At 40.2% G+C, this 16,938-nt stretch overlaps 1 protein-coding gene across 2 annotated transcripts in view; it reads right to left on the bottom strand.

Annotated features, from left to right (window-relative positions):
* The window catches only part of RNF141 (ring finger protein 141), a 49,024-nt gene extending 32,385 nt beyond the window's left edge, over nucleotides 1-16,639 (bottom strand). The window contains exon 1 of one of the 2 annotated variants that reach the window (XM_060018485.1): nucleotides 16,550-16,639. The gene's annotated coding sequence lies outside the window, so the exon portion shown is untranslated. Of the gene's footprint in view, nucleotides 1-16,390 lie in introns of both variants that reach the window. The other variant, XM_060018486.1, reaches the window with a different exon arrangement.
* Nucleotides 16,640-16,938: the final 299 nt, after the last annotated feature.

A 16,938-nucleotide genomic window follows, 5' to 3' on the forward strand; every position in this document is an offset into this window, starting at 1 on the left:
TTCTAGTGCTTATATTCTTTAACGCTATGATATACTGTGATGTATAATCATGATATAAATAGATCAGCTAAAAAATTTATTGTAGAATTACTTTATTTATAAATGTACAACTTAATTTTAATTGTAAAATATATGTAAATTAAACAGACTTTTTAGCTAATTCAACTATGTTACATTTTCTGCTTAGAAAAAAAAGTGCTTTTGCTTTTTAACTCCTCTAGGTATTTATTTATTTATTTTGCGGTACGCGGGCCTCTCACTGTTGTGGCCTCTCCCGTCGCGGAGCACAGTTTCCGGACGCGCAGGCTCAGTGGCCATGGCTCACGGGCCTAGCCGCTCCGCAGCATGTGGGATCTTCCTGGACCGGGGCACGAACCCGTGTCCCCTGCATCGGCAGGCGGACTGTCAACCACTGTGCTACCAGGGAAGCCCGGTATTTATTTTTTAATTAATTAATTATTTTTGGCTGCATTGGGTCTTTGTTGCTGCATGCAGGCTTTCTCTAGTTGCGGCAAGTGGGGGCTACTCTTCGTTGCAGTGCATGGGTTTCTCATTGCGGTGGCCTCTCTTGTTGTGGAGCACGGGTTCTAGGCACGCGGGCTTCAGCAGTCGTGGCACGCAAGCTCAGTAGTTGTGGCTCATGAGCTCTACAGCGCAGGTTCAAGAGCTGTGGCACACGGGCTTAGGTGCTCCAGGGCATGTGGGATCTTCCCGGGCGAGGGCTTGAACCCATGTCCCCCACACTGGCAGGTGGATTCTTAACCACTGTGCCACCAGGGAAGTCCCTCCTCTAGGTATTTTTAATTTCGAATTTATATAACTTGTTTTCTAAATATGAAGGTGATATTTTAGTTAAAAGGCTGGATCACTACTTTAATAATCTACTATCAAGGTAGATCAATAAGTTACTGAATTGACTTAAAATTTAATCACAAAACATTTATTTAATAATCACTCTAAAGTCTTGAAGGATATAATTCTATGTATTGTGGCTAGAGAAGAGTTGGATGTGTTTATTCTAGACAGTTTTTTCTCCTTTGGTAAATAATGATTTATCAAAATATTAAGCACGGAGATACGGTTAAAATAGAAAATAAGATAAATTTTTAGTATTTATGTATCCTGATATATTCTACAGCTGAATAAGGAAATCCCAATTCAATACGAATACCACTACTAATAATAGTAAAATCAACTAATATTCGTTCACCACTTCTACTGTGTAACACAATCTTCTAAGTACTTTATGTATATTCATGAATTTAGTCATTTAAATCCTCATGATAACCATTTCACAGATGAAGAAACAAGATAGCTAAGGAAACAAGCACAGAGAGGTTAAATTAATAAAGCCACAAAGCTAATATTAGACTTTTTAAAAAAAAATAAAGTTAGAAAAAGAAAAAAGCATTAAAATTAAAAAGAATCTGATCCTCCCCCCTCCTATAAGAAATTCCATTTTATTTACATGTCAAAGACTATCATTTTACTTCACCTGAATTAACACTCATATCATATAAAGCAGGTGAAACAGTAACAATTTATAGTAAAAATTTTGTCAGGAAACCTGCTTTATCATTTAATCAAAAAAATGAAAAGTTATAACTCTAAAATATAAAATCATTTACAATAAGAGTTCTCAGTAACCATAAATATGCAAATTTTGCTTTGTATTCAAATTTAATGTGTTATATTTGAGGTTTATTCTTTTAGTCACATTAAATATAGGAAAAGTACAACTGTTCTAAAGAGAAAAACTCAACAATTACTGTTTTGAATCTGAGCCTACTTGGCAATGATAAATATGTATTACAGAGATAAATGAAAGGAAGTTGTTGAGGAAGATCCAGGCCACTAAGAAAACATCTCTGAAGGCAAAATTATATACTTTAAATATAGCCAAATGGATTCATAGCAATCGTATTCAAAGAGAAACAAAGATTTTAGCTTAGAGGAGGTCTCTAGAGTACTCAACATTAGTAATTTCTGGATTTCATAGTCTAATATAAAGTCTCAAAGCACCATGATGTTACACATTTATTTCTATTCTAAGTAAGGATACTTTCCAAAAATAAATGAAAAAAATCTCTAAAACTTAACAAAAATTTAAAGAATAACTTATAACCTAGGAAATAGAAGGATATAATACTAGAATAAAAGTCCTTCCCAAGAAGGCAGTAATTTCACACCGACTTATACTACATACAGTAACACTATGGTCCTTATTTTTCTTGTTCTAATCCAGATGTGTGAAAAAATCATCAGGAGCCAAAGGCTGTACACTGGTGTTAGGGAGCCACTGTTACATGGCCTTTTAAAAAATTAAATTCAACAAGCACCATATGCCTGCACTGTGCTGTGTTCTGGGGATACAACAGTGAGTGTAAGAAACAGGGTTCTTGCCACCATGGAGCATCTGATTCAGTGGGGAAGAGACAACAATCACACCAATAAATACATAATTTCAAAATAGTAAGTGCTAAGCCAAACAAGTATAGGGTACTGAAAGCCTATAAAAGGGGGACTTGACCTGGTCTTGTGACAGGGAAGAAGTCCTTGGGCAAACCTTTGATTTGCTATCGGTCAGAGTTAGCCAGAGAAGAGAGGGATAGAGGCATGGCAAGGGGAGGACATTCCAGGCAGAGGTTATAGAAAGCGCCTAAACAGGAAGGAGTATGGTGACTTTGAGGTTAAAAAAAAAAAAAAGCCGGAGTGACTAAAGCCTAGGCAGAAGGAGAGGGAGATTGGCACCAAGAGATGGGATGTTTACCATTTTTGTTTATGACACAAAGACAAGACTGCATGCCTGCCCAATCTGTGGATGACTGAAACTGGAATGAATGAATAATGTCCACAGAATACCAGAATCAAGACTGAAAATGGATACTGATTTTCTGAAATAGAATAAATTTTTATGTCAAATATGACTAAAAGTTAAATCCTGAATATGTTTTGAAAGGCACATAAAGCACACAGGTAAGTTATGTTTAAAAGCAAATAAAATATAAAAGGTCTGAATGTTCCAGTCAAAATAAGTAAACAGTAACTAGTGATAAGAAAGATGCTAAAATAATCCTAAACTCTTGCTAGAAGCAGATGTCCAGAGCAAGAGCCTAGTTCCGCTGTGCTCTGTAATGGTTCCAACACACCAGAGTTCTCTAATCAGCTCTAAGCAGTGACACTTTTAAAGGGCACTAATCATTTGAATATATTTGGGAAAGCACGCAAGATGTTATGGATCTAGAAGAGGAAACAAAGCAATTTATTCTAGATAATCATAGTTCAGTAACAACATGGAGCATGGTGATAGGTTTGTTCAAACACCTGAAGAGCTTTCATGTGGAAGAGGAAGTAATATTTACTTTATATAATTACAGAGACCAGAATGGCCAGTATAAATTAGGCTGATTTCAGGTCAATATAAGAATTTCCTATCATCCATAATTATCCAGAAGGGTTAAGGGCTGTCTTGCAAAGCATGTGAGCCTGCATTCACTGGAAAGGTGGAGGTGTTTAAGCAAAAATAAGAAGTTCATCTAATTAGTGTTTTAGAGAAAATTTTTGCTTTAATGAGAAGTGGAGAAGGCAACCTCTAACCTAATATTTTGCTCCCAAAGTGAAACTTAAATTCCCTCTAGCATTCCTGTACTGATTTAATAAAAATGCAATAAAATATTCTAATCAACCAGACTGAAAACTTTAAATTATACCTACAATTCTTAACAAAGAAAAATTAAACTTTTGAAATATATGGTCTTAAGATTTCATGTAAAATATTAACGATAATTTAATCAATATGCTCACCAAACAGATATTAAAGAGATTTAGTTGTTTGTTTATTGAGTTACAAAATGGACCCTTTTAAGAGGTAAAATTGTAATTATATGCAGATGACATGATAATATATATAGAAAACCCTAAACACTCCACACAAAAACTACTAGTACTGGTAAATAAATTCAGCAAGGTATCAGGATACAAGATTAACACACAGAAATCTGTTGCATTTCTTTACACTAACAATGAAATACCAGAAAGGGAAAGTAAAAAAACAAATCCCTCTTAAAATTGCACCCCCTCCCCCCCAAAAAAATACTTAGGAATAAACCCAACCAAGGAGGTGAAAAACTTATATGCTGAGAACTATAAAGCTTTGATAAAGGAAACTGATTCAAAGAAATGTAAAAATATTCTATGCTCTTGGATTGGAAGAATTAATATTGTTAAAACGACCATACTACCCAAAGCAATCTACAGATTTAATGCAATCCCTATCAAATTACCCATGACATTTTTCACAGAACTAAAACAAATAATCCTAAAATTTATATGGAGCCATAAAAGACCCAGAATTGCCAAAGCAATTCTGAGGAGAAAGAACAAAGATGGAGGCATAACCCTCCCAGACTCAGACAAAACTACAAACCTACAGTAATCTAAACAGTGTGGTACTGGCACAAAAACAGACATATGGATCAATGGAACAGAATAGAGAGCCTAGAAATAAATTCACACACCTACAGTAAATTAAACTTTGAAAAAAGAGGCAAGAACATACAACGGAGAAAAGACAGTCTCTTCAGTAAGTGGTGGTGGGAAAGCAGGACAGCCACATGTAAATCAATGAAGTTAGAACACTCCCTCACATCATATACAAAAATAAACTCAAGATGGCTTAAAGACCTAAATATAAGACATGACACCATAAAACTCCTAGAAGAGACCATAGGCAAAACATTCTCTGACATAAACTGTAGTAATGTTTTCTTAGGTCAGTCTCCCAAGGCAACAGAAATAAAAGTAAAAATAAACAAATGGGACCTAATCAAAATTATAAGCTTTTGCAAGGCAAAGGAAACCATAAACAAAACAAAAAGACAACCTACGGACTGGGAGAAAATATTTGCAAATGATGCAACTGACAAGGGCTTAATTTCCAAAATATACAAACAACTCATACAACTCAATAATAATAATTTGAAAAAACCCAATCAAAAAATGGTCAGAAGACCTAAATAGACACTTCTCCAAAGAAGACATACAAATGGCCAATAGGCACATGAAAAAATGCTCAGCATCACTAATTATTAGAGAAATGCAAATCAAAACTACATGAGGGAGAGGAATCAAGATGGCGGATGAGTAAGACATGGAGTTCACCTCTTCCTACAAATACGTCGAAAACACATCTACAAGTGGAACGACTTGCACAAAACATCTACCAAACACTGGCTGAAGACCTCAGACTTCCTAAAGGGCAAGAAAACCTCCATGTAACCAGGAAGGACAAAAGAAAAAGAAAAGAGAGAGAAAAGAATTGGGATGGGACCTACACCCTAGGGAGGGAGCTGTGAAGGAGGTAAGGTTCCCGCACCCGGGGAAGTCCCCTCACTGGCAGGGAGATCAGCCTGGATGGAAAGGGAGCTTTGGAGCCTTGAGTGGAGTGCAGAAACCGGATTGTGGAAGGCAAAATGGAGAGTGACCTGAACAGACGTTGGTACCGTCACCTTGTACTCCCCAGGCTGAGACGCTTGTCCACCGGTGTGGGCGGAGGCTGGGTGCTGAAGCTCAGGTTTCGGAGGTCAGACCCAGGGAAAGGACCAGGGTTGGCTGTGTGGACACAGCCCGAAGAGGCTAGAGTGTGGCAATTGAGGGTGTGTTCAGAAGAAGCCTGGGCCAACCAGAGAGGCAAGGCGCCACTCCTGGGGGGGTGTGCAAGGAGAGGGGTGGGACCACTATAGGAGCTTCCTTCCCTGCAGGCATGGTCTCAGGCAACAGGACACCACCTACACAAGCTCTGGGGGCAGGTGTGAGCTTCCACTGCCACTGTGGGCTCCAGAGACAGGCACAGGCCACCGCCACTGTCATGATGGGCTCCAGAAGTGGGCACAGGTAGCCGCCACCACTAAGAGACCTGCGAGCAGGATCTAGTTGCTGTCCCTGCTGTCCTGGGAGGGCGAGGGCCGGCGCTGCAAGATCCATGAATGGGTGCCAAGTGTTGCCCCCACTGTCCCGGGGGGGCGTGGGCCATCGCTACTGTTGGGAAACCTGTGAGCAGGCGGCAATAGCTGCCCCCACCATCTGGGGAGTGTGCACAGGCAGCGAGCAGCTGTCAAGCACTGCCCCTGCTGTACAGGGAGTGTGTGGGCTATAGTTGCCACTGGGATACACGGGAGGAAAAGTCAATTGCTGTCCCTGCTGTATCAGGTGTGAGCATGGCCTGCTGCACCTACACACCTCATATCAAAGGAATTACAGCTAACACACACTGAGGAAAGAGGCAGCAAGCATCCAAACCAAAAGCAACCTCTTGATTCCCAACAAGATGGCAGAGTAGAAGGACTTGAGCTCACCTCCTCACATGAAAACACCCAAATCACAACTAACTGCTGAACAACCATGGACAAAAAAGACTGGAACTTACAAAAAAAGATATTTTACATCCAAAGACAAGGAAAAGCCACAACTAGATTGTACGAGGGGCACTTCTGCAATATAATCAAATCCCATACCGGTCGGATGGGTGACCCACAAACTGGAAAATAATTGTATTACAGAGGAGTGAGAGTTCTGGGCCCCATGTCAGGCTCCCCAGCCTGAGGGGTCTGGAATTGGAGCCCCCAGAGCATTTGGCTTAGAAGGCCAGTGGGCCTTTAGTGCAGGAGCTCCACAGGACTGAGGGAAACAGAGACTCCACTCTTGAGGGCGCACACAAGATTTCATGTGTACTGGGACCCAGCACAAAGAATTGACTTCATAGGAGCCTGGGCTAGACCTACCTGTGGGTTTGGAGGGTCTCCTGTGGAGGCAGGGGTTGTCTGTGGCTCACTGTGGGGGTAAGGTCACTGGTGGCAGAAGCCCCAGGGAATACTGATAATTGTGAGCTCTCCTGGAGGTCCCCATTTTGGCACAAAGACCTAGCCCTACGCAACAGCCTACAGGCTCCAGTGCTGGACGCCTCAGGCTAAACAACCAGCAAGACAGGAACACAGCCCCACCCATCAGCAGACAGGCTGCCTAAAGCTGTACTGAGGTCACAGCCACCCCTAAACACACCCCTTGACATGGCCCTGCCCACCAGAGGGACAAGACCCAGCTCCACCCACCAGTGGGCAGGCACCAGTCCCTCCCACCAGGAAGCCTGAACAAGTCTCAGGACCAATCTCACACACCAGGGGCCAGACACCAGAAGCAAGAGGAGCTATGATCCTGCAGCCTGTGGAAAGGAGTCCATCCACACAGAAAGTTTCACAAAATGAGAAGACAGAGAAATATGCTCCAGACAAAGGAACAAGATGAAAACCCAAAAGAATAACTAAGTGAAGTGGAGATAGGCAATCTACCTGAAAAATAATTTAGAGTAATGATAGTAAAGATGATCCAAGATCTGAGAAAAAGAATGGAGGCACTGATCGAGAAGATACAAGAAATGTTTAACAAAGAGCTAGAAGATTTAAAGAACAAACAGAGATGAACAATACAATAACTGAAATGAAAAACACACTAGAAGGAATCAACAGCAGAATAAATGAGGCAGAAGAACAAAGAAGTAAGCTGGAAGACTGTCGTGGAAATCACTGCTGCAGAACAGAATAAAGAAAAAACAATGAAAAGAAATGAGGACAGTCTCAGAGACCTCTGGGACAACATTAAACGCACCAACATTCGCATTATAGGGGTCCCAGAAGGAGAAGAGAGACAGAAAGAGCCTGAGAAAATATTTGAAGAGATTATAGCCAGAAACTTCCCTAAAATGAGAAGGAAAACACTCACTCAAGTCCAGGAAGTGCAGAAAGTCCCATATAAGATAAACCCAAGGAGGAACACACCAAGACATATATTAATCAAACTGACAAAATTAAAGACAAAGAAGAAATATTAAAAGCAACAAGGGAAAAGCAACAAATAACATACAAGGGAATCCCCATAAGGTTATCAGCTGATTTTTCAGCAGAAACTCTGCAGACCAGAAGGGAGTGGCATGATATATTTAAAATGATGAAAAGGAAAAACCTACAACCAAGAATAGTCTACCCAGCAAGCGCTTCATTCAGATTTGATGAAGAAATCAAAAGCTTTACAGAGAAGCAAAACCTAAGCGAATTCAGCACCACCAAACCAGCTTTACAACAATCCTAAAGGAGCTTCTCTAGGCCGAAAAGAAAAGGCCACAACTAGAAACAAGAAAGTTACAAATGGGAAAGCTCACTGGTAAAGGCAAATATAAAGTAAAGGTAGGAAATCATCCACACACAAATATGATATCAAAGCCAGCAACTGTGAGAAGAGGAGAGTATAAATGCAGGATATTGGAAATGCATTAGAAATTAAGAGACCAGAAACTTAAACAATCATATATATATAGACTGCTATATCAAAACCTCACGGGAACTGCAAACCAATAATCTACAGTAGATACATACACAAAAAAGAGAAAGCTATCCAGACACAACACTAAAGTTAGTTACCAAATCACAAGACAAGAGAACAAAAGAGAATGAAGAAAAAAGACCTACAAAAACAAATCCAAAACAATTAACAAAATGGCATTAAGAACATACATATCAATAATTACCCTAAATGTAAATGGATTAAATACACCAACCAAAAGACATAGACTGGCTGCATGGATACTAAAACAAGACCTGTATGTATGCTGTCTATAAGAGACCCATCAGATCTAGGGACGCATACAGACTGAAAGTGAGGGAACTGGAAAAAGGTATCCTATGCAAATGGAAATCAAAGGAAAGCTGGAGTAGCAATACACATATCAGACAAAATAGACTTTAAAATAAAGACTGTTACAAGAGACAAAGAAGGACATTACATAATGATCAAGGGATCAATCCAAGAAGATATAACAATCGTAAATATATATGCACCCAACATAGGAGCACCTCAATATATAAGGCAAATGCTAAGAACCATAAAAGGAGAAACTGACAGTAACACAATAATAGTGGGGGACTTTAACAACCCACTTTCATCAATGGACAGGTGATCCAGACAGAAAATCAATAAGGAAACACAGGCCTTAAATGACACATTAGATCAGATGGACTTAATTTATATTTATATAATATATATAAATATATATTTCCATCCAAAAGCAGCATAAATATATATAAATATACACTTCCATCCGAAAGCAGCAGAATACAATTTCTTCTCAAGTGCACATGAAACATTCTCCAGGATAGATCACCTCTTGGGCCACACATCAAGCCTCAGCAAATTTAAGAAAACTGAAATCATATCAAGCATCTTTTCTGACCACGTTATGAGACTAGAAGTCAATTACAGGAAAAAACTGTAAAAAAACACAAATATGTGGAGGGTAAACAATATGTTCCTAAACGACCAATGGATCACTGAAGAAATCGAAGAGGAAATCAAAAAAATACCTAGAGACAATTGCAACAAAAGACAAAGATCCAAAACCTATGGGACAGAGCAAAAGCAGTTCTAAGAGGGACGTTTATAGGAATATAATCTTACCTCAGAAAACAAGAAAAATCTCAAATAAACAACCTAACCTTACACTTAAAGCAACCAGAGAAAGAAGAACAAACAAAACCCGAAGTTAGTAGAAGGAAAGAAATCATAAAGATCAGAGCAGAAATAAATGAAATATATGAAGAAAACAGAAAAAAATCAATGAGCCTAAAAGCTGGTTCTTTGAAAGAATAAACAAAATTGATAATCCTCTAGCAAGGCTCATCAAGAAAAAAAGGGAGAGGGTTCAAAACAATAAAACTAGAAATGAAATAGAAGTTACAACTGACACCACAGAAATACAAAGGATCATAAGAGACTATTACAAACAACTACATGCCAATAAAATGGACAACCTAGAAGAAATGGACAAATTCTTAGAAAGATACAACCTTCCAAGACTGAACCAGAAAGAAACAACCTTCCAAGACTGAACCAGAAAGAAACAGAAAATATGAACAAACCACTCACAAGTACTGAAAATGAAACAGTAATTTAAAAACTTCCAACAAAGAAAAGTCCAGGACCAGCTGGCTTCACAGGCAAATTCTATTAAACATTTAGAGAAGAGTTAACACCTATCCTCCTGAAACTCTTCCTAAAAATTGCAGAGGAAGGAACACTCCCAAGCTCATTCTATGAGGCCACAATCATCTTGATACCAAAATCAGACAAAGATACCACAAAAAAAAGAAAATTACAGGCCAATATCATTGATGAACATAGACACAAAAATCCTCAACAAAATACTAGCAATTTGAATACAACAATACATTAAAAGGATAATACACCATTATCAAGTGGGATTTATCCCAGGGATGCAAGGATTCTTCAATATCCACAAATCAGTCAGTGATACACCACACTAACAAACTGAAGAATAAAACCCATATGATTGTCTCAATAGATGCAGAAAAAGCTTTTGACAAAATTCAACACCCATTTATGATAAAAACTCTCCAGCAAGTGGGCATAGAGGGAACTTACCTCAACATAATAAAGGCCATATATGACAAACCCACAGCTAACATCTTTCTCAATGGTGAAAGGCTGAAAGCATTCCCTCTAAGATCAGGAACAAGATAAGGATGTCCACTGTCACCACTTTCATTCAACGTAGTTTTGGAAGTCCTAGCCATGGCAATCAGAGAAGAAAAAGAAATAAAAGGAATCCAAATTAGAAAAGAAGAAGTAAAACTGACACTGTTTGAAGATGACAAGATACTATACATAGAAAAATCCTACAGATGCTACTAGAAAACTACTAGAGCTCATCAATGAATTTGGTAAAGTTTCAGGATACAAAATTAATACACAGAAATCTCTTGCATTCCTATACACTAACAACAAAAGATCAGAAAGAGAAACTAAGGGAACAATTCCATTTACCATTGCATCAAAAAGAATAAAATACGTAGGAATAAACCTACCTAAGGAGGCAAAAGACCTGTACTCTGAAAACTATAAGATGCTCATGAAAGGAACCGAAGATGACACAGATGGAAAGATATACCATGTTCTTGGATTGGAAGAATCAATATTGTCAAAATGACTATACTACCAAAGGCAATCTATAGAGTCAATGCAATTCCTATCAAATTACCAATGGCATTTTTCACAAAACTAGAACAAAAAAATTTTTTAATTTGTATGGGAACACAAAGAAACCGAATAGTGAAAACAATCCTGAGAAAGAAAAACGGAGTTGGAGGAATCAGGCTCCCTGACTTCAGACTAAACTACAAAGCTACAGTAATCAACACAGTATGGTACTGGTGCAAAAACAGAAATATAGATCAATGGAACAGGATAGAAAACCCAGAGATAAACCCATGCACCTATGGTCAATTAATGTACAACCAAGGAGGCAAGAATATACAATGGAGAAAAGACAGTCTCTTCAATAAATGGTGCTGGGAAAACTGGACAGCTACATGTAAAAGAATGAAATTAGAACATTCTCTAACACCATGCACAAAAATAAACTCAAAATGGATTAAAGACCTAAATGTAAGGCCAGACACTATAAAACTCGTAGAGGAAAACATAGGCAAAACATTCTTTGATGTAAATCGCAGCAAGATCTTTTTTGATCCACCTCCTAGAGTAATGAAAAGAAAAACAAAAATAAACAAACGGGACCTAATTAAACTTAAAAGGTTTTGCACAGCAAAGGAAACCATAAACGCGAAAAGACAACCCACAGAATGGAGAAAATATTTGCAAAGGAAGCAACTGACAAGGGATTAATCTCCAAAATATACAAACAGTTCATGTAGCTCTATTTCAAAAAACAAACAACCCAATCAAAAAATGTGCAGACTTGGGCTCCCCTGGTGGCGCAGTGGTTGAGAGTCTGCCTGCTGATGCAGGGGACATGGGTTCGTGCCCTGATCCGGGAAGATCCCACATGCTGCGGAGCGGCTAGGCCCATGAGCCTGTGTGTCCAGATCCCACATGCTGCGGAGCGGCTAGGCCGCTGAGCCTGCGTGTCCAGAGCCTGTGCTCCGCAACGGGAGAGGCCACAACAGTGAGAGGCCCGCGTACCGCAAAAAAAAAAAAAAAAAAAAATGTTTAGACCTAAACAGACATTTCTCCAAAGAAGACATACAGATGGCCAAACAAACACAAGAAAAGATGCTCAACATCACTAATTATTAGAAAAATGCAAATCAAACCTACACCTCACACCGGTCAGAATGGCCATCATCAAAAAATCTACAAACAATAAATGCAGGAGAGGGTGTGGAGAAAAGGAAACCCTCCTACACTCTTGGTGGGAATGTAAATTGGTACAGCCACTATGGAGAACAAAATAAAGGTTCCTTAAAAAACTGAAAATAGACCTACCATATGATCCAACAATCCCACTCCCGGGCATATATGCAGAGAAAACCATAATTTGAAAACATACGTGCACCCCAATATCCATTGCAGTGCTATTTACAATAGCCAGGACATGGAAGCAACCTAAATCTCCATCAATGGATGAATGGATAAAGAAAATGTGGTACATATATACAATGGAATATTACTCAGCCATAAAAAGGACGAAATATAATGCCATTTGCTGCAACATGGATGGACGTAGATTGTCATACTGACTGAATTAAGTCAGACAGAGAAAAACAAATATCATATGATATCACTTATATGTGAAATCTAAAAAAATGGTACAAATGAACTTATTTACAAAATAGAAATAGAGTCACAGATGTAGGAAACAAACTTATGGTTACCAAGGGGGAAAGGGAGAGAGGGATAAATTGGGAGATTGGGATTGACATATACACACTACTATATATAAAATAGTTAATATTGGCCTACTGTATAGCACAGGGAACAATACTCAGTACACTGTAATGGCCTATATGGGAAAAGAATCTAAGAAAGAGTGGATATATGTATATGTATAACTGATTCACTTTGCTGTACACCTGAAATTGAAGTAATGAAGTAAGTCAGACAGAGAAAAACAAACACCATATGCATCACTAATACATGGAATCTAAAAAAATAAACTAGTGAATATAACAAAAAAGAAATAGACTCACAGATATAACAGAGAACAAACTGGTGGTTACCAGTGGGGAGGGGGAAAAGGGGAGGGGCAAGATAGGGATAGGGGATTAAGATATACAAACTATTGTGTATAAAATAGGTAAGCTATGAGGATATATTGTACAACAAAGGGAATATAGCCAATATTTTATAATAACTATAAATGGAGTACAACCTTTAAAAATTATAAATCATTATGTTGTACACCTGAAACATTTAATATTGAACATCAATTATACCTCAATAAACAGTACCTCCCCCCCACAAAAAAAAGAAAATGGTCCCTTTTGTTTCTGCATTGTTTTGAACTGGTGTCCTAACTTTGAATAAAATTTATAATTTGAGGCAGCATATTAACTTGTTATCTTATAATTCCACTTGGTATCAGGTATCTGGGAAACCTGATTATTAACTCCTCAGATTAAAAGGGAACACTATCTAGAGACTACTGAAAGGGCATGGAAAATTGGTTCTCGGGCTTCCCTGGTGGCGCAGTGGTTGAGAGTCCGCCTGCCGATGCAGGGGACATGGGTTCGTGCCCCGGTCCGGGAAGATTCCACATGCCACGGAGTGGCTGGGCTCGTGAGCCATGGCCGCTTACCCTGCACGTCCGGAGCCTGTACTCCGCAATGGGGGAGGCCCCAACAGTGAGAGGCCCACATACCGCAAAAAAAAAAAAGGAAAATTGGTTCTCAACCTGGTTCAGTGGAGAGGGCCCAGGATTTACAATTCATTTTGAATACCATAAAATGATAAATGTCAACGTCCATCATGGGCATAAAAATAAAACCACAATCAAGGGTGCATGCATGTTCATGAAACAATCTGCTGAGGCCACCCTCTCGTCACCCGCCACAGGTTTTTCAATGTTCCTCTTTGGTGACTAGGCACATTCTTCTATCACAGCACATATCATCAGTTAGGTCACTTGACCATCCCCCTCTATGAGCTTCTTGAGGGTAGTAGCTGTGTTCTCTCTTCTGGCATATACATAAGCACACAATAAATGTTTATGAATGGATACAGTAAATATTGCTGACAGTTTCTGGTTTTTTATTATTAACTTAGTATTCTTTTCAGTTTTGTTAACTTGTTCAGTCATCTACTAGTTGCAGAGAAGCTGAAGTTAAAAAAAAATACATGGAAGAAAAAATATAAAATTGTAAAAATGTATCATTAATGTTTATGTAAATTGAGAAACTTTCATTATTTGGTAGAAGCAAAATACTTCCCTCTAGATCATGAAACAGTAGTATTGAACAGGAACTTAATTTGCCAACCACTGGCATAGAATTCAGCAAAAGATAAATCTCTGGTCAAGACTTCTCAAAGAACTGGCAGCTCTCATGCTATTGTGCCCCTATAATTTAGTCCTTTCAAGCAGGATAACAATGTGCTTTCAAAAAAACATTTGAAGGATTTTCTAAATAAAGAATAATTGTTATTTTGAAACTCATAAGAATATCAAGGATTCCAAAAATGCCACATTCCCTAGTGGGTGGTAACATAACACTTGATCACTGCTTTTTCTAACAAAATGAATTGCTGTAGTTCAAATATTCTTTGTAAAGCTATAAAAATCACATCATGGGTAACTGGAAAAAAAAAACTTTCATGAAAATTTAAACCATATCCATTCATAAAAGGATTAAAGCAAAGATGAAAAGCCTGGAAGTACAAGATGACTAGCTCACAAATACTGCAGTATTTAGAAAACCTCTCTGAGACCTCCATGAAATCTAGTATCAACTTCTTTAGTTACAGAAGAGATATTTATAGTTGAAATAATCATCAACTATTTTCACTATTAACTCCGTTTTAGCATCAGTGAAAAAAACTAAGTACTAAAAACTAGGTCCCTATTTTATTACTCATTGTTTACTCAAACTCTAGATCTGTAAACAGATTATCAGCTGTCCTGCAAGACAAGAAAGTAACAGCAGTTATTACAGACCATAGTGAAACTATCAGACTAGTCAGAGCCACTGTAGAGTCTAGAATGTCTGTTCTGGGGTCAAAGACCTTAATCAGACAAAAATTTTATGCAAAGAAAAACTACAAAAGGATAGTACTTGGAGGCTGAAAACATGGGTTTCTGATATCACCAGGGTGTTTACTAAATACATTTCATATGTGGAAAATGCACTAACTAGACTTGTAAGCATTTTCTCTGGACATTCTCTGCCTTTGGGGAAGAGAAAGGGAAAGGAAGTGTGTCAAGTGCTTAAATGTGAACTTAGAAGGATCAGACAAAACACATCAAATATAAAACTCACTTCTATCAAATGACAAAGAACACATTTTGGAAACACACAAGCATATCCTGGAGGGAAATATTTAGAAACTGCAGCCAGGCAGCATCAGAGGAAAGGAGAAATATTCATACTATTTTTGAGTTCTTAATTCAGAAAGCATCACTTCTTAGAGGGCTTTCCAATATAGAGGCGACTAATTTAGGATCGTTGGTCCGGGGCACCTCATGTGCCAGATGAAATTCAGAACGGATGGAGCTCATTTTATAGCAGGAAGAATGGGCGCGCGGGGAGGGGGGAGGTGGAAAAGAATCACTTCATGCATAAGATCTAAGAGTTATAAGCCATAGGAAGTGTCACGGCCGCTTTAGAAATACGCCAGAGATGAGAACTGCATCACCTGGCACGGTGAAATAGGACAGGGTCAGAACACGGACGTACACTGCAATTTTCAAGGGGCTGGGGATAAATTTGAACAATAATAGTAAACTCACATTCTGTAACACGATAAAAATAACAAAGAAATCATTTCAAAAGCGACACAGAAAGTTTCCTTTCCAAGAATGAATACTACAATTAGTAGCCAGAAAACTTCTGGTCTCTGCCGGGTCTCACGGTGGCTGGTTCGACAAGGCCAGGCCTTTGGCAAGGGGAGCTGCCTAAGCTAATTTAGAACGGGAGGACGGGTTAAGTAGACGGACTTGGCCATTTCTGAGCCATCACCCAGGCAAGGGTTTCTAACTGGGGTGTCCAGGGTGGGGCACGCGCACAGGTTTCTAGCCTCACTCGCGCGTTAACTCAACACACCCACCACCCTTCCGCCACCACCCCGCCTCAAGCGCACCTGCACTCGGAACCAACAGCTACGTCTGCTGGCCGACTGACTGCGCCGGCGGCAACATTCAAAAGCGGATCCGCGCTCGAGGAGGAAAAGCTGTCTCCCGATCCCCCTGAACCACTTCCCCCCCCGCCCCCCGCCCCGCCCAAAACGGGACAAGCCATTTTCACGCTCAGTCACTGGAAACCACTGGCTTAGAGACAGTACGACCACGGGAGGGCCTCCCAAGCCAGCTCCATACCCTAAGCTGAGGCCTAGAGACGGCGGCGGCGGGTCGGGGCTTGTCTCCCCACGGAAGCCCGGCGCGGCAGTCGAGGCCTGGCCCGCGTCTCTCCTCCCTGTCCGAGGGCTGTGGGGCAGCGCAGGAGAAGCGGCGACAGACCAGCGCTACGGAGCTCACCCCAGGTTCAAGGCATCGCGCTTCCGGCAGCAGCGGCGAACCCTCAGCCAGCCTCTCAGACCCGCAGGCGGCGGCGGCGGCTCCGGCCGTTACCCGGTCGCACCTCAGTGACGTACAAGGCGTGCACCACCACCCCCGCCCCAGCGCGTTGCTTAGAAACGGTGCTCAACCTTCCTCCCCAGAACTTCCGCTAGCTAGCTCAGCTTCTCCTGAGGACCTGCGAGGTCCCGGACCCGGAGGCCGTCCGATAGGGAAGTGGCGGCGGAGGCCTAGGAGGAGGCCGTGCCCTAGGGGCGGCGGAAGAGGCCTCGCCTGGCAGGCTCCTCGAGGCTAAGGCTCCGTGGGGCCTCAGTGGGTGCGGCCTGGCGGGTGCTGGCTCTCCTGGCCCC

Source organism: Delphinus delphis, chromosome 8, assembly GCF_949987515.2.
Source record: "Delphinus delphis chromosome 8, mDelDel1.2, whole genome shotgun sequence".
Classification (NCBI taxonomy): Eukaryota; Metazoa; Chordata; class Mammalia; order Artiodactyla; family Delphinidae; genus Delphinus; species Delphinus delphis.